Raw genomic sequence first — 13,315 nt, 5'->3', positions numbered from 1 at the left:
CCAAGCCTTAGATATTTGTATGACTGTAAATCAATACCGTCAAAGTTAAATTGTTTCTAAATATATAAATGTATACATCTTTTTTTAGGACAAACTAATAAGGAAAGTAAGACAATCTTTTTGGGACGAAGGGAGTACTATTTTTACTGTGAAATTACAGTTTTGCTGATTATACATGGGTCGCATTGTAAATATCTGCTAAAGTTTTAAAGGGTTGATTTGGTTGTACCTGAAATCGGGGGTATTTGCGTTGTAGTTTGGAATTTGCTTCTTTTCTTGGTCTTCATCGTTAATGTTATGAGAAAGCTTATGGAAAGTTTTTGTCAAGCATTTGTCGTCTGAGAAGAATTTCTTGTATAGTGATTGATGATAAAAACTTTTGATTTTCTGGACTTTGACTCTCTTAGAAGTAGATAAATTTGTTTATTGTTGGCCTATACAATTGTGAAATCTGGTGAACCACCATCATCTACCTCTCACCATGTACATTTTTAATATAAATAATGTGTAAAAAGTTTCAGATTTTATATACTGCTAAAGTTTTAAATTGGTAATTTTTATAAAAAAGTTATTTTTAGTTCTGCAATATCTTTTATCGCTTGATCTTTCATAAGCCAGTGCTCTTATTTATCTATCTCCTCAATCTTTTGCACTTTTCTCATACTTCATGTCTAAAGAAAGTTGCAGACCATCAAATACTCATTCGGTCATTCTTATCATTTTTCACTTAGATGACAAATTTATTTTGTGAACTTACTGACTAATTCTTGGATATGCATATCCAACACTTGAGTATTTCACAAATGTCGAGAAGAACAACTGAGATTGAAGAGTTCAGCTTATGGTGCAGATATTGTTCGATCATATATTCGACAAGATTGCATAAACTTTCTTGTAATATGCCTGTGGTGTGGACAGAGTGTTTCTACTCTTAAGAATACATAACGCGATTCAAAAACTACATAATGTTTACATGTGTAAGTGGTGTATGAAGAAAAAGAAGAACATATATGTATTCTCTTTTCTCAATACTTGTGTTTTTTCATTTATCGTTTCTTGAGTATTATTATCTTTGTTTTGATAGGTAATTGAATGCTAGAAAGTGTAAGCGGTAAAGTCCTCACTTGCAAATTATGGTGAAATTGATAAAATATTTTCAAAAACTGAGTCAAATATGATGACTCAACATTAGTTTAGATCTCCAATTTATATACACATACTCACTATTGATCTAAACATATCATGATTGATTCTAAAAAGTCTTAATAGCAATTAATTCTTGAGAATAAGTATGGTGTATATTGTACATGAAGTCGAAGGTTCTATACTGTTAATGACCAAAAAAAAAGGAAAAGAAAATGATCCTTGATTATCATTCCTTCAAGTTCCTGTCGACAATACCAAATCTTATATACTTTATATTTGTGAGTCAAACAAATATTATTAACACATAGGATGGACATTAATATTTTTCCATTTTATACTAAATCTCTTTCACTATTTGGGTGTTATGGTCCTATTATTGTTGGAACTGTTCTCCATATTTCTGTTATTATGTGAGTTTGTTCGTTGTTATTTTAAATACCTGAACATTAGGAAAAGATCATTTGATTAGTTTAATGAGTTTTTCCTTGCCGCACGAAGCGCGGGTAAATTTTCTAGTATATATAATAAAGCTAGGAGTAAAAAAGGTGACGTTAGCTTCTCTTTGGCCAAGGATCCTATTTATCTATTCTTCTCCCTTTTTTGACACTTTCTCTCATTTTTTTCATTTTTTTATATTAAAAAATTATTTCCATTACTCACATTTCTTCATCATAATATACGAAAAATTTTACACAAAAATATGATATTCATAACATATCTTACAAAGACCATAACCCCAGAGGATAAATAAATAAAATAAAGGAAAATGGGCCAAAGCCCAAAAGAAAGGACAAGGACCCCTCGATACTTTGGGTTCAAAAGGGAGTATTTTACATTATTAGTAGCCACCAACAGTGAAACCAACAAAACAAAGGAAAACCTTTTCCTGAAAGGAAAATTATGGAAGAAGAAGAACAAGGTGAATGCCAACATTTATGCCACCTCATCAATTATCTTTCCTTCCTTACTTCTCCCAGCCTATCATCTCCTATTCACAAGTAATAGAAAATTAGCACCAATTTTTCCTTCTCGGTGTAGTGCAATCCCTGAATTTGCTACAAAATTAGTGATCTCAAAACATTAAGGAGAAGTTCTATAAAAAGTAGCATAAGATTATCATCTTTTTTTTTTCAACTTTTCTACCATTTAGAGATTGGAGTATCAATTTAAGAATAAACGTCCAATCATGACCACCTTCCATAATCAAGATACTCTTACGTGGATTTATAAGGAATCATTGGTCCATTAACCAGAGATAGATGATCTAATTTTGACGATTAATTAATAGGATGAGATATATGTGTGTGTAACTTATGAAGACCGATACCTGACTAAATATCCTCAAGAACAGTGGTAGTTGAAGAAGTCCTATACGATATCAACGGAAGGAGAAAGAGGTTTGGTTTGAATGGAATTATTGCATAGTAATCTTACCACAATTTGTATTTTCATAACCTTCATGGTTTATACATGATTTTGAAGATAAAATGTGACATTGTTTTGAAATTGCATGTGGAACAAGTCCTTTTCTTGATATGGCTATAACGGTGGAGGTTTGAGATGTTTCTTGGTTATTCTAAATGTTTTCACCGTTGTTAGATAGATTCTTTGTGGGAGAAATGGTTAAGAGAGGGGTAAAATGTTCTCCTGAGGTATGCCATGTTTTATTGTCCACTTGAGATATGATTACATGCCGAAATGAAATTACATGATTTGATAAGAATAAAATGCCACGTATATGTTTTGAAAATAACTTTCATTTGAGGAGTATATTTGAAAGAAAAGTATTAATGGGAGGATATTTGAAGGATCCCGTTCCAATAGTTCGTTAAACACGGTGCACCTTGATTATTTAATGTACAAATTGATCTTTGTTACCTCGCAATTTAATGGTATGAATATATACATACAGGTTTTCCCTCGAGTGGGACCTACGTTATTTGATTTTTTTAAACACCAAACCAAACCAATTGTGTAAATTTTAAATCCTTTCTTAAAACCAAACCAATAAAAGAGTTTTATGACATTATTTTCTCGGGTTATTCGGTTTTCTCGTTATGATTTTTTTTGGAATAGTCTTGATACAAAACATATACTTTTTACTTCAAATATTTCTTTAGTCCTAGTAAGATATAACTATGTAATTAAGGTGTTTCATAAGAAAATAACACAAAATGTGAGAAGAGTGATGACATTGTATTAAAATATTCAACAAAAGATAATAAAATGGTTAAAATAAATATTGCTAATTAGCCATAAAGAAAATGACTATAATCTAAAAATACTAAGTCATGCTAAAATAAGTTTGTTATGCTCTTTTATTAATTAACTCTGACAAGAAAAAAACTTAAGTTATGATTTTCATTCCAAACCAATTATTTAAAATTAAAGACTAGATATCCAACATTATTGTCATTCCTAGTGTAAATTGAATTTTTTTGTTAGTATTAGTGTTGAGTTGGTTTTTGTTTGGACTTTATATGCATTTACTAATATCCATAGGATATAAAACTTATGACATTCAAAATTTTAAGTTTGAGCTTGAATAATATGATAATAGATAAAAAAAACTACGAAAAATTTAAGAAATATTTATAAATTACATTACAAATAAATATTTTTATGTATAAAATATTTTTAAAATTGAATACGTGACATTTTTATATTGGTTATTTCCATTACTTTTTCTTCATCAAAACCTAATTAAACCAAACCAATTATGATCGATTTTTTTTTTCAACTCCAAACCACTAGTCGGGTTTTTTTTTTTCGGTTTGACTTATTTAATCGGTTTGATCTTTGTTACACCTCTGCAACAATTTAATGGCATGAATATAACCATTACAAGGATCTAAGATTATGATATCATCATTTTGGTTACAAACATTACGACACCCAATTAAAATTCCTGCAAGCAGTCCTTGATGTATTTACCATTCCTTCTCACGCCAAGTTAATCTTCTTTAATCCTCTTAATTACACCTCCCTCTTTACTCTTATTTATTTCCATTTCTTTTTCCGTTTATATAGGAAGCCCAAAAGTCCATCATTAATTGCCTAAATAATTCCACTTGAATGATTACTAATTACTATATAGATTAAACCTCACCGAAAGTGGTTAGAGATCATAGTCTTTTTCCCACAAGCATCTTCATCCATGTATGGTGAGAATTGTCTTCATCTTTTTCTCCTATTTTTTTGTCTCATTATTCTTTAGAATTGAGTTACTTTCTTACCAATGACTTACTGACTTGGCTATAATTTTTACAAATGGCTGCTAATTGTATAGATTAAACCTCAACGGAAGGAGGTTAAAGATCGTAATCTTTTAGCCTGGCCTACAAGCATCTTCATTCATGTATGGTGAGAATTTTCTTTACTTTACTGTCCCAATATTTTTTGTCCGATCGTTCTTTAAAATTGAATTAATTTTTCTTATCCATCATTACTAACTTTGTTACAATTTTCACAAATCCTGATTTGTTTGAATATTATATTTTTGAAGCTTTTTCCTTCTTCTTTTTTTTTTTTTTGTGTGTGTGTTGGTTTGTTAATTGTGAGGGTGATATTGATGAAGTCAACATTGGAGTAGCAAAATGGATAAAGAAATACTAGAGTAGTATGTGTTTTTCATCTATTAACTTTATGATCTTTTCTTTTATATTAATTTAGTTTATTTTGTTTTATTTTTTATGGAGTTCGGGAAATATTATTCAGTATAATCTGAAGTGTTAGTTTTTTCTTTTTGAATGATCGTGAAGGTGTGACTGAAGTTTACATGGAAGAACTAAATAGGAAATGCAAGTTTTCGATAAATGATCACAATGCCATGCTTAATATCATAAAGAAATGACAGGATTAATTGGGAAAGAATTGACCTGAATTGGTAATTTACGTACTTTCTTTTATTATACTCCCTCCGTTCGCTTTTACTTATCACGTTCCGCTTCTCGAGAGTCAAACTATGTGGACTTTGACCAAAATTTTAAGATATTTTTTTTCGCCATATTATTATGGAAGAACTGCAATTTCTATCATTTTTTGTATAGTTTTTGAATATCTAAATTTTAATTTTCAAAACTTTTAAACTAATCTAGCTCTGAAGATTAGTTAAATTAACTCTAGAGAAGCGAAACGTGACAAGTAAAAGTGAACGGAGGAAGTACATGCTTTTGCTAATATATTTAGCGCATAAATTTACGTGACTTCTTGATAATGAGGACTACAGATTCCTACAAAATTGACATCTATAAAAAGTTCTGAACTGAAAGAAAATAAAAGGAGATGAGAGTGGTTTGTGCTGTTAAAAATGAGTTTTTTTCCTATACCTATATTCAGTCAGGATCCTCGTACATTTCCTCTCCAATTTTGTTACAATTTTTCGACTTCATAAATTCTTATTCATTTACTTTATTTAAGAGTGTTTACTAGAAAAGAAAAAATGGAGGGTACGGTTTACACCGTCAATTAACAAACTATGAAAGAAAAAAGTGTCCTCCCAAGTTATGTCAAAGGGAAAAGAAAGTTCTACCGTATGTGCTAACACGCCTTAGTTGTTTAAAAGAAAGAAAGTTGAATACTTTTATACATATATTAGAAGTATAAAGGAAAATGATATTTAAAATTATATTGCACATAAAGACACCAATTAGTTTTTGAAAAAAATCTTTACACGTTATAATTAAAAGAATAAAAAATTATATTTACACCTATATGGGTTATACAAAAGTACTCACGTGTCTTTTTAACATAGAAACCTCTTAGATGATGAACAATTTGAAAAAATTACAACATGAAGTGTTAATAATAAAACAAATTAAGATTTAAATTCTAATCTATACAGATTTGTAGACTAAAATTAATTTTTAAAATATTTTTAATATTTAGATATCAAAAAATAATGCATAAATTGACGTTTTCTTCGATCGCGCGAAGCGCGAGCAAATTCACTAGTTAAATACTAAGTTGGGTGGATTCCACTCACATCTGCAGGGGATAAGAAAAGAGGTTGATCATAGTCAATCTCAGTTGTGCCATTTCCGTTTGTACCAGTTCCAGTGCTTGTTTCAACACCATTAACCACTCCATTAGTACCAAGATTTCCAGTCATCTTGATCAAATTTATCAAGGTTTAAAGATTTTATCTAAATTTGCAGAATTAGAAATTGGGAATAGAGATTGGGAATTTTAGAAATTGAGAATCGAAATAGGGCTAGAAATTCTAGCTCCAAAACTCTGATACCATGTAATTGTAGAAGAATTAATGGGTATTAAAACCTAAGAGAAAGAAAGATACGCAGTAGAGTAAGAGAGAAGATGATCCATTTCACTATCGAGTATAAACGAATGAGTACAAATATCTGTTAGCTTCCCTTATATACTTCTAACTAACTAATGACCCTTTAACTAATTAACTGCAATTAGGACTTCCTAACAGTAATTGTGAAAAGACTCTTTTGCCCCTTTACTTCATGTGACACCTTTCTCTACAGATAGGATCTCCAACTTGGACAACTTTAATGGAGAGGGGTATATTTGAACCAAATAGTATAACGGCGGGAGTATATTTGGACCCAAAGTATAACAAGGGTATATTTGGCCCTTTTCCTATAGTACAGGATGTATTTGGGCCTTTTCCGTAAATTAAAATATCAACCAATTGAAAATATTACTTTTATATGTGAAATTTCATATGCTTTCACGTCATTTAGAAGTCCACGACTCTATTTAATAACCATTAAAAAAGACATATGAGCGATACATAAAGAGAAGCTTCTATCTTTCGAAAGATCTGTTGCAATAACAGATACAAAATTGGTGCCAAAATCAGCTAACAAAGCAAGCCATTGCAACTTCTAATTAGAGAATTTAGCAATATGACCAGATATTAAATAGCTAAAAATGCTCAAACTTACGACAACTAAATGTTGTGGAGCCAATGAATCTTATCCACTAATTGCCCATCCATTATCTGCCCCATTTCTGAACACACTGAGAAGTAATCCGAAGAAACCATAGGTCTAGAAGTAAGTTTCTTTTCTTTCTCGCATGGTTACAGAGAGAACACTTTTCTTCATTTCTAGTAGGTCTGTGAAGTAAATAAAAATATTACCTTGCAAATAGCAATCAAATCATCATAGGTGTCCTTAATCAAATTGAGAACGTAACAAATCAGCTGACTGAATTGAAGCTAAATTGAAGATGATTTTTACAGGAAAGGAACACTTAAGGCAAGGGATAAAAAGAACTTAAGAACAATGTAAAACATTCCACAATTATAACTGGCATGTCAAAAGATATAACCGGTATCTAGTTGCCTTCTGTTGAACCATCTAGTCTAGCTCGAATTGGAGCAAAAAACTAATATCAAATAAAACCATCTCCTCCAGCTCGAGTTGGAGCAAAACAAAGAAATGCTGTGAATAACAAATGTCAAAATTTGATCCATACAACAAGGCAAACAGCTAACGCTCAGGGTAAAACCCAAATAAAACCATCTACATAAACTAATGTCAAATAAAACCATCTGCATAAAACCAAGCATAAAGTAGAAAAAGAGGACGTAGATGACTTATTGCCAAAGGTTCAAAGTGAATATGCCCTGGCCTTGTTTCAACGGGTCCAATGGCATAGTCAATATCACTGTGTTGACTGGTTTATCAAGAAAAGATGAGGGGCTATGCAACCGTGAAACGACTAGAGCTTACCTTGAAAGTTTAGCAGCAGGAATACCAACAAACAACCAAAGATATCACTGCGTTTAAGAAGTCTAATCTATCACAGATGTTTGATTTAAAACAAACAATTGCAAAAACTAACCTGTAGTTATGTTTTCACACTCTGGCTTAGTGCAAGCGTTTATAAAATCTTTGATAACTTGTTGAAAAAAAAAAAATAACCTGGTAATTCTTTACGCATTATTTCTATTTGACCCTTGGTAACTTCCGAGAGAAATGCAAAGTTTCCAGTAGCGGTTGGAGAACAAGTGAAGATATCAAATAAAGGTCTTTGCTCCATATTTTCTTTTTGAGGTCACTTAACCTGCATATTTTATACAAAGAAATAATTGAAAAGATTTAACTTTCTGTTAGTTACTCTGCATCAAATTGTTGAAGAATTCCCTTTGTCATTATCTCTATACTTAAAGTAGTTTTGATTATTTTTAAAGTGCTGCATCTACCTTCTGACCTTTAAGCTTCAACAATACACAAAAGGCATTCCAAGAATCAACTGGAGTTCTTACATATTAAGCAAAACTTTATATCCAAAATCAAGTCCAAAAACTCTAAATGGCATTAAGCAGTACAATGTCTTTTGATAACCTTCCCAGCAAAAGGAAATTCCGTACCGTAGTTGAAATTTGACCTTTCTTGTAATAAATTTTTACTTGTTACTCAGAAATTGGAATCAAAAGTTTTTCCAAAGATTACACATTCTAAGGCACATTATGGAAGCCTCAGAACCCCAAATTCCACCATAAGTACTTCAAGTCCTATATCAGGTTTATAAAAGCTAACACATCATCACTTCTCAAATTTGGACAACAGAAAATTTCTACAAGCTTCCCAAATTCGTATGTCTTAATCCTTATCATCCCTAAAAACAAGTACCATGTAGTTATAGGCAAATAGACCACAAATAAACTACATGCAGCCAAGAATGGCCAACTTGAATAACAGAGAAAAGGCCATAAATAGTCCCTTATCTATGGGGTAGGTCCTAAATATTCTTTTCACAAGTCAATATTTCCTTAACTATACACTTACGGTTTTTGTGAAAGAATAGCCCATAGAAGGATTGAAGAATAACTATCCAAAAACTTATCAAATTTATGTGAAGCGTATCATTTGCCTTCAATATATTTTTTCCAATCATATACAAACAACAAAAGACAAACTCATAAACCTTCGTGAGATTAATCGTTAAATCATTCCTCAGCACCTTCCATTGGTCACAAAATTCACAATTCATTTATGCTATAATGTTCGCAGTATATTAGATGATTTAGTGGATTTTAATCTATATACATAATCTGGATCAAATTTATTGAATTATGTCGAACTCATAACATACATACATATGACATACCATAAATACACTACCAGCTGCAGTAATGCTTATCAAAACAATCATACAAGAAATTCATTGATGTATAGGATACAGTGTATTGGTATAAAAGAAGGTGAAACGAAGAGGCAACCTGGGATTGTCGAGGTAATGCTAATTTCATGTTGTGTAAATATTACTGTACTTAATAAATAAAGTTTTTATCTACCAACAAAAAAAATGCATCTTTAATTTTGTAATTTTAAACACTTATAAAAGAAGTGTCATTAGTAGTGGAGTCAGTTTTTTATTACAAGAATCAAAATTGGAGTGACTAATAAATTCATAACTAGTTGAACCAATAAAAACTCAAATTTACGGAACATATGCATTTAACATTATTTGAAAATTTAATTATTTCAGGTTTGACATAAGAATTTTACAATTGTAAGTTGTTTCATAAATTTCAATCTCTTAGTAATAAGAGCCAATTAGATACAAATAATGAATCGTAATAGAAATAGAAAATAAAGTTCAGGTTGATTCTAAGAAAATGTAGAATCAAACCATTTGTCCTTATTCAACAAAAGAAGCACGGGCTTCTTCCAAGAAGAACTTTTTTTTTTTTTTTGTCTTAATTCCAATTCAATACTAAACAAGTTCGAACTAATTGAATACTTGTATCAGAAATTCGTCGAATCGGTTTGCCATTTCCATAAAGGATATAATTGACGATTCGAAGTTGCACATTATCCCTTTCCTGCAATGGATCCACTATAACGCTTGAATTGACGAAGATTTTTGTTCAAACTTTCAGCAAAAAAGAATACAATAGCTTTCCCTTGATGATTATCATAAATATTTTAATATTTTGTTTTTATACATAATATATTTTTCACAAAATATTATTACACAATATTTGAGTATGACTATTATAGAGGTAATTTTACAAAGAGTGGCTGTTATAGAGAGGTAATTTTACAAAGAGTGGTCACATAGAGGTAGGATGTTATAATGAATGTTATAATTTTACAAAGAGTCTACCGCTATAATGAATGTCACTGCTATTATAGGTAGGATGTTGTTATGGAGAAGTAAAATATAACATTAAAAATCAGTTTCAGAAAAAATCAAATCATTATAGTGAAATGTTGGTATAATGGTGATTATAGAGAGGTTTGACTGAAATCCATTGACTTCAGCATTCAATTTTGGTTCAACACGTGGACCTCCGATGGAGAAGTGCAAAAGGGAGTTTGTCGCAATGACAACCTAACCAGAGTCCGTAACTTTTTAACTCAAAAAGTGTCAAAAGGCACCAAAATACCCTACTGAAAAAAAATGTGACCGAAGTAACCTTTGCGACTAAATTATTGCGCAGTATAGGTTCAATAAAATCCCCCCAGCTTCATTTTCCAAGCTACTCTTCTTCACTTCCTCCATTTTCACTCTTTCAACATACTTTAGCCCCCTCCTAAATCATGTCTCAAAGCTCTGAAACGTCAAACTTTTCTATAGAACCAGATATTTGTGAATGTGGTCGTTATTGTAAGCTAAAAACATCAATGACTGAAGATAATGCGGGCGTCATTTTTAGCGTTGTAAAGTGCCCGAAGTAAGTGTTTTTACATTTTTTTAGAGTTTAAATTTTTTTCACATTATCTACATATTATACGTTTAAAAACTAATTTTCTTGTAATGTTTATAGGACATGGGCGGTTACAAACATTTTCGGTGGCGGCGAAGATTAAAAAGCCTCTTGTTGATAGAGATACCGTAACTTGACTTGTAATTTAAGCTTATGGAAGCTAAAGAAAAGATTGACCTTTTGGAGGTGTTGCTAAAAAAATCCAAAGAAAAACAAAGTTTTCTCAAGTCCAACCTTAGAGAAACTCAACACGAGAAAATGCTTTGAAAGAAAAATTGAAATTTTGGAAGACTATTTATGCTATGTTGTTGTTGTTTATTATTTCTATGTATTTTGTTTATTAAGTTTAATATTTCTATGTAAGTTGTTTTTCTATGTATTTTCAATTTATTTTGTTATTTTTATGTACTTTGTTTCTGTTGTTTATTATTTTTCTTTGTTTTAAGAAGATTATTTAAATTAATAATAGACTATAACAATCAAAGAAAATTAAAAACATACTAAAAATATTCAAATTGGTGACTTCCTCATAAACTAAAAATACAAATTAACCGCACGAGTCCGAAACTTAAATTACCCAAAATCTAAGAGAGTGAACCAAAATAACTCCTAATCATCATCAGAATAGAAGTCCTCAATATTGTCCTCAGAACAACATTTTGGATTTCTTAAGACATATCTTTATTCTATAGATGCTAATTCTCTACTTGTTGATAATGCTTGTTCTTCGGTCAACTTTATCATGTAAAATTTTGTTTATTAAGTTTAATATTTCTATGTAATTTGTTTTTCTATGTATTTTCAATTTATTTTGTTATTTTTATGTACTTTGTTTCTGTTGTTTATTATTTTTCTTTGTTTTAAGAAGATTATTTAAATTAATAATAGACTATAACAATCAAAGCAAATTAAAAACATACTAAAAATATTCAAATTGGTGACTTCCTCATAAACTAAAAATACAAATTAACCGCACGAAACTTAAATTACCCAAAATCTAAGAGAGTGAACCAAAATAACTCCTAATCATCATCAGAATAGAAGTCCTCAATATTGTCCTCAGAACAACATTTTGGAGTTCTTAAGACATATCTTTTTTCTTAGATGCTAATTCTCTCATAATGCTTGTTCACTAACTTTATCATGTAAAATCTACAACGTCTTGCGATTCGACCTTTATGCATGCTCGCAAGTTTCGGACCTACTAAACATGTTATTGCCCATTTTTCAAATCCGTCTTTCGAACATGCCGATATGCAAAAATATTCTCGTGGATCTGAATATTTCACGCTACAAAAATCATCATTACGCTCTATAAGAAGGTGGGGTTTCATATCATCTAGTTTGAAATCATTGTTATTAAGAAAACTTGATTCACTGGAATAGCTGCTATGATTTGAACTATCATCACCACTGCTATTCGAATTTTTTCGAAGGAATAAAGACTAATCTATATTTCTACTACTCGACATAGAAAATGTTGTAGTCTAATAACAAATGAAAGGCTACTTATATAGATGGAAACCCCCAAGTCGGGGGGTGGTCATTATGACCCTACCTACTTACTTTATTATAAAATAAAAAAAATTAATCTTCATCGGACATCTCGCAGTCCGAATCCCATTTGGATCTAAATCTTACGTAACCATCTTGACCATATTCTACCTTTAGGCAACGTATTTTCATCCGATTGTTCTCTTTGCGAAAATAGTTAAGAGCAAAATTCAACTCTTGTAGAGTATCACGAGGCATTGACATAGCACTTGTTTTGGGCGTTTAAGCCCTAATGACCTCAAGTTTTGTTCAAGTACTGCAGTCTTCCTGACACGCCAATCCCACTCCTCTCTCATTGCGTTATTGTATTGTTGATTGAATCTGTTGTTCGGGTTACATCATTAAATTATCATTGCTAAGTGTTGTTTGTTTAAACTTATGCAGAATCCCCATCAAAGATTGCATTAGAAACGTTAAGATGGTATATTAAAAAACAATAAGCAAGAGAAAGGGATATCTTGGGCGTAGGCGTGCATTTGAGATGATTTATGAAAATTGGGAGGGCTCTTTCAAGACGTTATCGAGGTATATGGCAGCTCTACAAAAATTCAATGCAGGAACTGTTGTAGAGTGGAGGCTTCTAGGCGGTAAAATTTTCAACTATGTGTTTTGGGCATTCAAACCATCTATTGATGGTTTTAGTCAACATTCGATATATCCATAGATGGCATGCATGTATATGGTGCATATGACATCAAGCCATCGATTGCATTAGGAATGGATGCCAATGAGTCGATATTCCCTCTTGCTTTCGTAATTGCCGCTAACGAGATCAACGACACATGGGGTTGTTTTTGACACATTTGAGGCAGTATATTATTAAGGATCGTATGGGTATATGTGTGCTATCTGATAGACATCAAGGCATAATGCACTGTATTTCTACTTTGGAGGGGTGGCAGCCTCCCTTTGCTTACCATC

The sequence above is a fragment of the Lycium ferocissimum genome, chromosome 4 (assembly GCF_029784015.1).
Source record: "Lycium ferocissimum isolate CSIRO_LF1 chromosome 4, AGI_CSIRO_Lferr_CH_V1, whole genome shotgun sequence".
Taxonomy (NCBI): Eukaryota; Viridiplantae; Streptophyta; class Magnoliopsida; order Solanales; family Solanaceae; genus Lycium; species Lycium ferocissimum.
This window is presented reverse-complemented; position numbering follows the sequence as displayed.